General features: G+C 50.5%; 1 protein-coding gene and 1 long non-coding RNA gene across 4 annotated transcripts in view; one reads left to right on the top strand and one right to left on the bottom strand.

The window, feature by feature from the left end:
• PLCG2 (phospholipase C gamma 2) overlaps nucleotides 1-13402 on the bottom strand; it is a 161294-nt gene that overhangs the window by 140280 nt on the left and 7612 nt on the right. The gene's annotated exons all lie outside the window — the stretch shown is intronic.
• Nucleotides 12639-13131, top strand: LOC145713235 (uncharacterized). The gene is made up of 2 exons (XR_014136282.1): nucleotides 12639-12711; nucleotides 12948-13131. It is a non-coding gene; the product is annotated as an uncharacterized LOC145713235 (long non-coding RNA).

Raw genomic sequence — 13402 nt, 5'->3', positions numbered from 1 at the left:
TGGGGGAAACCGGCCCGATGTTGTTCCTCTAAAAAGCTTGATAACCTTGGGCCAGTCACCCAAACTCACTTACTTCACCGGCACAAAGGCCTAAGTCACGGGCTTCGTGTGATGACTGCAGACCATACGTGAATATCCATACACATGATCACACAGACACACACGGGCTTACGGTGTTCAGCAAGGGCAGGAATTCCTATGCCAGTGGTGCCTCCCAATTCCATTTCCCCGTAGGGGGCAGCCGCTGGCCAAACAGCAGGCCAAGAGGCTCAAGTGGGCAGTTGGGAAGTCAGAAGGAAAGTGGACACCCTGAGCCAAGGCATTCAACCTTTAAATGAGGGAAAATCTATGCCACATCCCACCCACAGCACCCAGGTGATCTTGAACATTTACTAAGGAAACTTAGGCTAAAATGGTCCTTTTGTCCCCCAAAAGCCGATGTTTAAAATTTATAGTTCTGGACTCGAGCCAGGAATCACATCCCCAATGATCAGCACTCATACCTGTGTGCTCCTCGCTAACCTGAGTTTCCTTACTTGCTCCCCCATGGGAAGCACCCAGGTGTCAACGCCGGACCCAGGAGAGTGAAAGTACGACTGGATGCTGCCACAGAAACTAAGTGTTTGATGGAAAAACACTGCATCAACCAAAAACCGTGTAAGGAGTTTTATTTAAAATAGAACAAGGATCCATCAGGGAAATGCTAATCGGGACCACAAAGAGATAGGACTTCGCCCCCACTAGGATGGCTATCGTCATAAACTCAGACAGTAACAAGAGTTGGCGAGGGTGTGGACAAACTGGTGGGAATATCAAATGGCTCAGCCACTGTGGCAAACAGCCTGGCAGGCCCTCAAACAAGTCAATACAGAGTTACAAGGGACCCAGCAAGTCCCCTCTTAGGTACATACACAAAGAAGGGCAACTTATTTCCACAAAAATCTGTCCACAAATGCTCACAGCAGCATTCCTCAGCCAGCCAGAAAGTGGGAACATCTTGAAGGTCCATCGAGTAATGAAATGGATATACAAAATGTGGTCTCTCCTAACAATGAAACACTACTCAGCCATAATAAAGGAATCGATCACTCATAGACACTGCAATATGGATGAGCCATAACGTATGTTAAGTGAAAGAAGTCAGACGTTGGGGCGACTGGATGGCTCAGTCGGTTAAGCGTCCGACTTCAGCTCAGGTCATGATCTCTCGGTTCTTGAGTTCAAGTCGCACGCCAGGCTCTGTGCTGACAGCTCAGAGCCTGGAGCCTGCTTCAGATTCTGTGTCTCCCTCTCTCTCTCTGCGCCTCCCCCACTTGCACTCTGTCTCTCGGTGTCTCTCTTAAAAAAAGTAAACTTTAAAAAAAAAAAAAAGAAAGAAAGAAAGTCAGACACAAAAAGCTACATATTAGGATTCCACTTCTACGAAATGTCCAGAAAAGGCGAATATAGAAACAGAAAGTAGATTCCTCCTTTACAAGGAAAGAAAAGGTGGTGGCTCAGCAGCGTACATTTATTGAGCACCTACTGGAAACTCCTGGCGTTACAAGTGCAGAGACAGACAAGACGCTCCATGCCTCGGGGAACTAGAATCTAGCCCCTTCCCTGCAGACAACTCTGGGGTAACCCTATGCAGTTATGCAGATTTTTGGAAGCAATTACAAAATGAAAGGTCATGCAAGGCCTTCCTCTCAAGAAAGGAAAAGGACACCCAACTCCTCCCTGGAGACAGCCTGACACACAAATGAGCTAAGCCATCAGAATAACTGGAAGTATATCCAGGCTGCCAATCTTAGACGTTACTAGGCTTGCCTCGACATCAAATTTCTCATCCAGCAGATCAGGAAAATATCAACTTCATGGGGTTGCTGGGTGGGTTAAGTGGGGACCTATCAGAGGCCTTGGCCCACAGTATGGGTTCATACATTTTCCTACCACCATCCCAATTGGTCAGGTTTTTTTTGTTTTTAATGTTTTTAATGCTTATTTTTGAGAGAGAGAGAGAGAGTGGGGAGGGGGAGAGAGAGTAGGGAGGATCCAAAGCAGGCTCTGCGCTGACAGCAGAGAGCAACACGGGGCTCAAATTCGTGAATCGTGAGATGAGGACCTGAGACAAAGTCAGACACTCAACCAACTGAGCCACCCAGGTGCTCCCCCCCAGGTGCCCCCCAATCGGTCATATTGATGCCACAGTGAGATCCACGGTCTTCAGCCAACAGAGGAGTCGTGCTTCTGGTTTCACATCCTGGGACAGAACAACTACCAAATGAGGAAGAGGAACCACAATGCTCACAAGACCTTTCACTGCCTGTGAATTTAACATCTGTGAAAGAGGTAAAAGCTGACAGGGGCCCAGATGCTAGCAAGGCGGGGGCGTACAAGTCGGCGCAGCCTTCCTGGGGACCACTGCACCCAGAGCCCAGGACACGGCCTTTCCTTCCTCCCAGAAATTCTTCTAGCAATTCATCCTATGGAAATTACCAGGGATGTGCCTAAGAGTTAGCAATAAAAATATTCCCAGGATCAATGTTAGACATAGCAAACTAATAAGCTACATGATACCTAAAAATATAAAACGGATTAAAAAATTAAAAATAAAAGATAAAGGACAAAAGCTACAACCAGTTATAACAAAACAGAAGGCATATGCTCGGAAAGATTTCCACCATAGGAAATAACCTAAATTACCATCATCAAAAGAACAGGTGTCCTATCAGGGGCCCTTACCGAGTGAAACCTAAATGCAGTTAAAAGAAAGCCACTGATATCAATATGGATGCCTAACAAGAGACTGTATGCTAATTAAAGATGCAAGTCTTCACAGTGTTAGAAAATGCATGGGAGTAATTATCAAAGTGACATCCTGGCTTCCCTAGGGAGGAAGGCATATACGTGAGGACTTAGCTATATGCACTCTCTTCTTAAAAACCAAGATCCAAAGCAAATATTATGATTTGTCTAAGTTGGATAGGAGGCTATAGTCATTTCCAGTGGCTGCTGAAACAAATTAACCACAATCTCAGGGAGTTAAGACAACACACATGATCTTACTGCTTTGCAGGTGAGCAGAATGGGTCTCCCTGGGCTAAAACCCAGGTGTCAGGAAGGCTCCCTTCCTTCCGAGGGCTCTACGGGAGAATCTGTTCCTGTGCCTTTTCCAGCTTCTGGAGGCGGCTTGCATCCCTTGGCTTGTGGACCCCTTCCAACTTCAAAGCCACTCATTTCACCTCTCTGCCCTCTGCTCTGTCATCACATCTCCTTCTCAGACACTGACCCTCCTCCCTCTTTCACTGATAAGAACCACTGTGATACCACCACCCCCCTCCCATAATCCAGAATAATCTCCCCGTCTCAAGATCCTTAAATTAATCACATCTGTAGAGAGCCTTTTGCCATAGAGGAGAACCTAGTCACCAATTCTAGAGATTACAATGGGAACATCTTGGGCCGGGGACTTTGTTCTGCTTACCAGAGTGCACCGAGATAATAATCACCACCCCCACCATCACCAGTGATGGTGTTACTGAGTGCTCTGGGATACTTGTGAGGCACTATCCCAAAGTGTGCAACGTGTTCACCTAATCCCCATGAGAATCCCCTAAGGAAGGCACTACTGTGATCCCACTCTATAGATGGGTACAATGGGAGGCTAACTTGTCCATGGTCACCAACATTTTAAGTGACAGGGCCAAGATTTGAACCCAGGCTGTCAGGCCTTAAGAGGACAGCTTATAACAAGAAGTGGTCCCATGGGGTGCCCGGGTGGCTCAGTCGGTTAAGCATCCAACTTCCTCTCAGGTCATGATCTCACAGTTTGTGAGTTTGAGCCCCACATGGGGTTCTGTGCTGATAGCTCAGAGCCTGGAGCCTGTTTCAGATTCTCGGTCTCCCTCTCTCTCTGCCCCTCCCCTGCTCACTCCCTGTCTCTCTGTCTCTCTGAAAAATAAACATTAAAAAAAATTTTTTTTAAGTGGTCCCAATGTAGCACTAAATGGAAAAGGCACGGTGCTAGAATATTGCGTTTTATAAAAATCATCTATGTCTTGCAAAAATAAACGAACAAAACAAACAGAAGTGTGTAGACCAACTTTTAACACACATGCCTCTGGTCAAGGGGGAAGGGGCTGTTACCCTCACCCAGTTATCGTTAAAAATATTTCTGCTGGGGGGCCTGTGTGGCTCAGTCAGTTAAGCACCCGACGCTTGGCTTCAGCTCAGGTCATGATCTCACTGCTGCGGGTTCGAGCTCCACATTGGGCTCTGCGCTGGCAGTATGGAGCCTGCTTGGAATTCTCTTTCTCCCTCTCTCTCTGCCCCTCCCCCCCCCAATAAATAAACTTTAAAAAACATGTTTCTGCTAATGAATACATGTTACTTCTTCAAGGAAAACGAAGTCAGAATTAATCAGGGCAAACGCAGGTCAGAGGAGATCAGCTCAGAGCTGTCTTCAATAGGGAACTGGCCGTTCACGCTTGGCCACCCCTGTTTGGGTCCTTCTTAGCTCCCCAGGGACACAGGCCCTCCTCCAGCCAGGCCCCAGGCCCTCACCCGCAGAGGCTGACATCACACCCCGCCCCCACCACGAGCCCCACAGGGCCTTCTCTTCCTGTCTCTCTCCCGCTGTGCGGACACTAACTTTGCCAGTCTCCCTTCTACAAATTACAAAGTGCCATGTTCTCCCTCCTTGAAACAGAGTCCTTCACGCACCAGACACCTCACCCTGGCCCCCAAGCCCACTCCCGCCCTTGGCTGTGCAGCTTGGGTCAGATGAAAGCTTCTTCCGGCAATGCTGGAACTGGCATCATCACCGTTGCTGTTTCCAAAACATCGTCACGGCCCTGTTGACACTCCTCTTCTCCAAGGGCAGGCTACCCCAGCCTCCAAGGACAGAGGCAAGGGGCGGACATGCTGGCCTGCCCAAGGCTCAAACCCAAGGGACCTTAACCCTAAAAGGCCGCCTGCATGTAGGGGCCACACCACAGCCCCTCGAATACTTCGCGAAACACACAAATGCAGGCACTGACAAGCCATCAGGGCAGCCTGAGCACGAGGCACCCCGGTCAAGTACAGACCAGGCGATTACATGCATTTACAAATTTAATCCTTGCACAGAACCCACCGGCAAACTCTGCCATCATCCCAGCTCTCACTCGAGAAGGCTGAGGCACAAGGGGGCCTGGGGTGCTCCGGGTCACGCTGCCAATAAGCTCAGGGCTGTGTATATGGTTCAAAAGGAAGTTGTCACAGAGATGCTCTACCTTAACCCCAGATACTGCCATCTCTGGGGAGAAAAGGGGGAGCACAGACTGCAGGGGGGGCATCGAGGTCCTTTCCCTCATGTGTCCACTGGTCACCCTGGGCGAGGTGCTGGGGATCCCACACTGGAAAGTTGAACGGACCTGCCCCTGCCTCCTGGAGCCCACATTCTGGGGTGAAGGACCGCTCCAAGTCAAGCATTGCTGGGCAGCAGGAAAAGCCACCACCAGGATTTCTAGCTTCAAATGCAAACTGCATAGCACTTCAGTCTCTTGCAAGACAAAACAAGACCTGTCACTTTGCTACCCTGCTATGTGACAATGCACGCTTATCTTTAAGATCCACTGGGTGGCAGGCGGTGGGGAGGAGTTTCTTCCTAAAAGCAATCACTGAGGGATCGCTCTTAACAGCTCCCTCCCTAGACATCCACAAGAGATCTGATTTGCACCAACTATTCAGGAGACTCTAATGACACAAAGTGGGGTACACACCAACCCCAGGGCTTACAGAGATGCAAGGGACAGACGCTCCCTGCACCCGGCTCCCTGGTTTCTCCCAGGGGGATGTGTCCACACTCCAGCTGCCTCTCCTGTCCTCACCAACAGCCCCAGATGGAGCTCTGAGCTGGGACACCAAGTTTCCCAAGAGCCGGATGAAAAAGACCCATGTCCACACCCCACAGCCTTGGGAGCACCCAAGGGACCAACCACAACTAACTCGACATGCACAGCGTCCTTCAAAGGGGAGGCTTGGTTTCTGGGAGGAGAGAATTCAGGGTATATACTTGCAAGAGACAGGAGAGAAGCCTGAGTGGTAGTAACAAGAGCAAACCTTCCCAGGTACCTAAGTGGTTTCCTACAGGAGCACATCTGACCCTCCTAACAACTCTTTAAGGCAGGCACTACCATTCTTCCCATTTTACAGATGAGGAAACAGAAGCACAGACAGTTAAGTCTCTTGCCCAAGGCCACACAGCTAAAAAGCCATGGACTCTGGATTCAAACCTAAGCAGGCTGGTGCCACAGTACACACAATTAACCAAGACCAATGGCCAAGACGAATGTAGCCAGGAAGGAAGAGGATGGTTGAAGGAAAGCCATGGCCCCTCAATTCCTTCACGGCCAACTGAACCTTGCCCAGAATACCTGTGGCCAGATGGACGCCTCAGTGGCCGTGCTCACCCCACTGCCATTCAGTCCCCTTTTAAAGGGAAGTGTATTTGTGGGGCGCCTGGGTGGCTCAGTCGGTTAAGCGCCCGGCTTCGGCTCAGGTCATATCTCACAGTTCGTGAGTTCGAGCCCCGCGCCGGTCTCTGTGCTGACAGCTCAGAGCTTGGAGCCTGTTTCAGATTCTGTGTCTCCCTCTCTCTCTGCCCCTCCCCAGCTCACGCTCTGTCTCTGTCAAGAATAAATAGACTTAAAAAAAAAAAAATTAAAGGGGAGTGTATTCGTTTGCTAGGGCTGCCGTAACAAAGGACCACAGACCGGGTGGCCTAAACAGAAATGTACTGCCTCACAGTTGTGGAGGCTGGAAACCCCAGACCACGGGGTGGGCAGGGTTGGTACCTGAGGGCTGGGGGGAGATGATCTGTTCCATGCCTCTCCCCCATCTTCCAGCACTGCCGGCCACCTTGGTGGTCCCCTACTTGTCAAGGCCACACTCCCACCCCTGCGCCCCTCATCGCGGGACCTTCTCTCCTTGTGTGTCTCCTCCAGAACACGGTTATATTGGATGAGGGCCCCACCGGACACCAGCATGACCTCACCTTAATACGTCTACAAAGATCCAATTTCCAAATAAGCTCACGGTCTGAGGCACAGGGGGTTAGGGCTTTGATACAGGAAATTGGGGGGGAGGTCACAACTCAACCCATTACAGGGACCCACCCCTGCCCGTAAGTCCTGAAGCTTCCAGACTATGCCCCCCACCAGGAGAGGCCAACTACCAAACCAAAGAGGGGACGCTGGCTTCGAAATAGCCAATCCCCATGCACTGGCTCAAGAAGACGCCTGGGCGCCCAGCCAGGGCGCCTGGGTGGCGCAGTCGGTTAAGCGTCCGACTTCAGCCAGGTCACGATCTCGCGGTCTGTGAGTTCAAGCCCCACGTCAGGCTCTGGGCTGATGGCTCGGAGCCTGGAGCCTGTTTCCGATTCTGTGTCTCCCTCTCTCTCTGCCCCTCCCCCGTTCATGCTCTGTCTCTCTCTGTCCCAAAAATAAATAAAAAACATTGAAAAAAAAAAATTAAAAAAAAAAAAAAAGAAGACCCAGCCAATCATAGGCCTCTCTCAGGAGTCCACTCTTGGGAGGCTGGGAAACCACAGGCTTCACGGAGGAGGCCGCCCAGGGAGTGAGGAGGGAGAACGGCTTTGCTGGGAAGGACCCAGCCATGGCTGCAGGGAAGCTTAACAGGGGCGAGGAGGCTCGACCATGGAGAGAAGCCACTGCCTGCGGCTCTTGTCAGACAGATGGCAGAGTCCTCAGTGCCACCATCCCCCCTTCCCATGAGGCCCACTTACCGGGTAAAGTTGTCTATTTTCTTGGATTCCTACAAGAACTCCACCTGCCCCCCCCCCCCCCCCCCCGCCCCACCAAGTCCCTACAATCATTCTGTTCTCTAGCCATCAGTTGGGTTCCTACAGCCACCTCTGCCCCCTCCACAATTAGGGGCCACGAAGAGCCCGGAAGATGCCTACCAAACCCGCTTCTCATTCTGAACGGCACACAGGCTGGTCACGTTTCCCAGCAACCTTTGCAGCACGTCACATGCCAATTCCTTGTCAGTGGAAGTTGGGAACTTTCCACCTTGCAGGCCCAGGCCATAAACACCTCTTAAGGCATCCTCCACTCTCCCTCTTCCCCCACATGCTGGCTGGACACAGAGGATCCTGAGGCAGCCTCAGATGTCTTAGAGGGTACCTAACCACCCCACAGCAGAGCCCCACCCCCCAATCCCACTGTTTCAGGACTTGGTGAGAAACTTGTATGAAGACATCTTTTGTCACTGCCCTTTGCCCCTGACGAACACAGAAGCTTTGCTGCGGTGTCCTCTGCCCGGACTGCTCTCCCCACAGAGCCTCCCATGGCTCCCTCCTGCTCACCCATCAAGTCCAGGCCAAGTATCACCTCCACAGAGAGGCTTCCCCGAGATCTACTCTACTAAAATAGTGTTCTTCCCTGGCTACTCTGTCACAGTGCCTGGATTCTTACCTTCCTAGCATCCATCACAATCCCAAATGCTTGAATGATTAGTTTGGCTTTTTCTGTCCTAGGAAACTGTAAGTTGCTTTATGGATCTCTGTGGCCCTATTCGACACTTTATTCCCAGTGACAAGTCTAACACCAAACACACACTCAGTCCTTTGAGTATTTGCTAAAATCAACAAAGGAACAAATTCTAAGAACAAGTAATCGTTATCCAGGACAGAAAACAACCCATGAACAACCACAGAAATCAATTCCTCAACCGTCCAGCAGCCAAGCAAGTCTGAATCAAGGTCAAGAATAAAAAGGTCAGTTCTGTTTTTCGTACCAGCGGTCTCTGTCATGGAGAGTATATACGCCAGAAGGCGATCAGGAAGGAAAATCACTGTATAAATGGAAGTTCTAATATTTATCTCATCCTTTCTCCAGTACCATTTCCCTTTATGTTTGATGAGGACAATGACAAGGACCATGACAAGGATGCCAAGAGCAGCCAATACTTGAGAACCTGCCTCTGCTGTGCTCAGCAGTGTCGAGAGCACTGCCCCTGTATTACTTCAGTGAAGGCTCCCAGAAGTCTGATGCAAGGCATTCTTTCATTACTGTTTTTACAGGTGAGGAAACGGAGGCACAAAGAGGTGACAAGTGGCCCAAGATCACACCCCAATGAGGTGGCAGGGCTGGGAGGAGATCCAGGCACTCAGACTCTCAAGTCCCTGCTATCGTGAACCATAACCACACATCTAAACCAACAAATAAATAAGTTTACAGACACGGAGGGCATTGGCTGAATCTCCTTTCTGATGGGATGTTTGACTGAAGGAGTGTGGGGGCCGCTTTCAGACAATGCATTTCTTTGCAGGCGGGGGATGATGCCGGTACAAAAACAACCACTTCTCCACCGTTTCAAAAACATTTCGATAACAACTTTCAAAAATAATCATTTTTTTAATGGCTTCGAAGCCCCAAGATGGATTTCAGAACTAGCGGGGATAAGAACCACGCCGTTTCAATGGCCCTGGCTCTGTCAGCAGCTGTCCACACTGTGTGGTCTCTTGGCACGCCTGTCTCCCTGCTAACCAGGGCACTTCAAGAGGCCTCCTCCTCCTGGCATCTCCAGCACCCAGCCAAGCGTGTCCTCTGCACACATAAGGAATGGACGCATTTCCCTCCCATTGTAAAAATGAAAACTTGAGTCGAACTGCTGTTCTTGGGTCCCCAGCAACGTGCTTCTCCATCACACACAGAACTGAAACATCAGAGATCACCCAGGAAGAGAAAGGAACACAGCAGGAAGAAGATATGAGACTCTGAAGGCAGACAGCATGAATACAAGTTATAGCTCTGCCCGTTCGTGGCTGTGTGGCCTTGGGCACGTCACCTAGTCTCCACAGGACTCCGTGCCCTCATAAACAGAGCTTCCCGGGGTCACTGTGAAGAATTAACGAGCTGTTGTACGTGATGTGCTTACACAGGCACCAGTACACAGACAGCACTCGTTAGAGGCGGCTCCCGTCATCGACAACGTCATCGTCATCGCCAGGCGGCCACGCCAAGGACCCAAACCAGGGAAACAGAACAGCTCCTATTTTTGAGAATCCCTCATTCACCAGCAGCCATAACTTGCCAAAAATAAGCAGATGGAGAAGACATGCGTGCAAACTTCAGGACAGGAGCCTATTCAGTAGAGATGGCCATGGTCCACACCCTCCAAGGCGGCCCATCGCCCCACCAACCCTATCCAGACTCCACAAACAGGTGGCCCTGCGTCAGCTCCCAAGGCACATTCCAGGCCCCCCAAATGCAGAAGATGTAGCAGGGCCCTAAAGGGTGAACTCAGAAAGGCCCCCGAGTGGGCTCCTTTCTAGCTGGAGACTCAGCTGATGCCCCTGGAAGTGAAGAAAACACACACACAGCATCTCCCAGCTGGCCCATGGGCTCCCTCCCTATATTCCAAGGCTCTCCAGGAGGCCAGGGTTGGAAGGAAGCCCGGTCAGCATCTTACCATCACCCTTGGAAAGTAAAAGGGAAACTGACAGCCAAGAGGTGAGTGGCTTAAGATCTAGTCTTCTCTAGAAGCCAGGGCTTGGGGGCATTGGCAGGGGAGGCACGCCTGGGTGGCTCAGTGTGTTAAGCATCTGACTTTAGCTCAAGTCATGATCTCGTGGTTTGTGGTTCAAGCCCCGTGTCGGACTCTGTGCTGCCAGCTCAGAGCCTGGAGTCTGCTTTGGATTCTGTGTCTCCCTCTCTTTGCCTCTCCCCCCACTCATGCTCTGTCTCTTTCTCTCTCTCAAAAATAAACATCAAAAAACTTTTTTAAATACTTATTAAAAAAAAAAAAAGAAGCCAGTGCTTGGGACTCCCTACCAGTTTCTTTTTTCTTTTATTGGGTTCCATTTCAATTATGCAATATTTCCCACGTATTAAAAAAGCACACTGGGGCACCTGGGTGGCTCAGTCGGTTAAGCATCCAACTTCAGCTCAGCTCATGATCTCACAGTTTGTGAATTCGAGCCCCGCATCAGGCTCTCTACTGTCAGCACAGAGCCTGCTTTGGATCCTCTCTCTCCCTCTCTCTCTGTACCTCCCCCACTCACACTTTCTCAAATATAAACATTAAAATCTATTTTTTTTAAAGTACATTAAATAAAGTCCACTTAATTCTTGCCTATCTTAAAACTCATGTAATTCATATTAAATAGGATCTATCACCTCATTTTGACAGACAGGTAAACTGAGGCACAGAGTGGCTCAGATCACATACTTAGCAGGTGGCAGAGCAGGGACTTGAGCTACAGGTCTGGATCCAGAGTCCAGATGTACTCACGGTGGCCTGGCTCCAAGGTGGACAGCCACTACCAGCTCCTTTCCACCCTGGACATGCATGCCAACGCTCCTCAAGAGGGGAGTCCCCATTCCTTGAATTGGAGTTGGCCTTGGTGACCTAAGCTGGTGCGAGTGATGCTCTGGGACTCCTGACGCTAAGCAGCTTCTGCCTGGGACTCTTGGAACACACCCTCTGGGGGGATGCCAGGCACCATGTAAGCCCAACTGCTCTGGGTCCAGCAGCGATAGGCACTCATTTATCCCAACTTCCATTTATCCGCATCTTTCCAGCCATCACCACCAAGGCCCCAGACATGGGAGTGAAGATTCTGGAAACTTCCAGACCAAGTGACATACCACTTGAATATCACCAAATGACCTCAGTCCAGGTCACAAAGAATAGAGTCACCCAGCTGAGCCCTGCCCAAATCTCTGACCCACAAACCTACTCGCTCATATTCAATGCCACCTGCTGATCCTGCTTCAGGACAGCCATCTTGCAGGCCACCCAGCAATTCTCTCCTCTAAGTCACCACCCAAGAAGCTCCTCTGGGAGAGGCCTCCACCTATTCCCCCTCCTCTACACCCAGACCAGTAAGAACCCTCCTTCCTCACAGGGTACCCAGCCTAGACCCTCACTGTGGTACTGATCACACGATCCTGCACTGGCCAGTTGCTAAGTCTGCTCCCCACCAGGGCAGGGGATCCATCCTTCCTCTTCTCCCCCCGCAGCCCAGAACCCAAGAGGTTATGGACACCAATATCATTCCCTTTCTAGACGTAAGAGAATTTAATTTTGGAAAGCAGATGTAACTTGCCCATGGTCACGCAGCAAAGCCTCTCAAACGGTGCTGGAAGTCAAAGCCCATGCTGCTTGTTCCTAATGAAACACTGTTAGCTCCATGAGGATTAGAATCTAGTTACAGCCATGTCTTCAGTACCTAGGACAGTGCCTGGCAGAGAAGACATTGAAATACAGAACAAAGGAAGGTTAGGTGGTCGTCTCTGGAGCAGCATACACCAAACCTGGCTGGTTACCAGGACCACCTGTGGTGGGGTTCTTTTAATGTTTATTTATTTTGAGAGAGAGAAAGAGAGCAGGAGCAGGGGAGAGGCGGCGAGAATATCCCAAGCAGGCTCCACAGAGCACAGAGCCCAATGCGGGGCCTGAACCCACAAACTGTGAGATCATGACCTGAGCCAAGACCAAGAGTTAGACGCTTAACCGACTGAGCCACCCAGGTGCCCCTGGGGAGCTTATTAAAATACTGAGCCCCAACCTACCTAGTGAATGATAGTCATCCTCAGCCTCTCCAGGGAGAGGGCAGAACGGCATTTAGTTAACAGAAGGAAAACCTACAGACGTGGATTTCAGGTGCCAAAATCTGGTCTCGTGCCCCTTAGAATGAGCTTCCCAAGAATGTTCCAGTAGGTTGTACTTTTAATTTTTTTTTTTTTTCAACGTTTTTTATTTAGTTTTGGGACAGAGAGAGACAGAGCATGAACGGGGGAGGGGCAGAGAGAGAGGGAGACACAGAATCGGAAACAGGCTCCAGGCTCCGAGCCATCAGCCCAGAGCCTGACGCGGGGCTCGAACTCACGGACCGCGAGATCGTGACCTGGCTGAAGTCGGACGCTTAACTGACTGCGCCACCCAGGCGCCCCTAGGTTGTACTTTTAAAAGCCTCCCACGCTCAGTCAGTTGAACGTCCAACTTTGGCTCAGATCATAATCTCATGGTTTGTGGGTTCGAGCCCCACAAAGGGCTCTGTGCTGACACCTCGGAGCCTGGAGCCTGCTTCAGATTCTGTGCCTCCCTCTCTCTGCCTCTTCACCCACTGCACTCTGTCTCTCTCAGAAATAAATAATAAACATTTAAAAAAAAAAAACATTTAAAAAAAACCCCTGTGGATTTCTAATGATCAGCCGGGCTTGGGACCCACTGTCCACTCTCAGTATGGCACCCTGCATTTACCATCAGTGCCCGTTGCACACTCCCCAGGTCCCCACCTCCACCCCAGCTGCACCAGGTTTCTGGGCCACTTGGGAGGTGGAGTGTGGCCAAATGCAAGCAAAACTGGGGGGAAAGTCAGCTGCTTAAACACACGGGTGTTTTCACAACA

This window comes from Panthera onca, chromosome E2 (genome assembly GCF_046562875.1).
Source record: "Panthera onca isolate mPanOnc1 chromosome E2, mPanOnc1 haplotype 2, whole genome shotgun sequence".
NCBI lineage: Eukaryota > Metazoa > Chordata > Mammalia > Carnivora > Felidae > Panthera > Panthera onca.
Note: the sequence above shows the minus strand (reverse complement) of the source record. Positions and strands in the feature narration are given on the sequence as shown.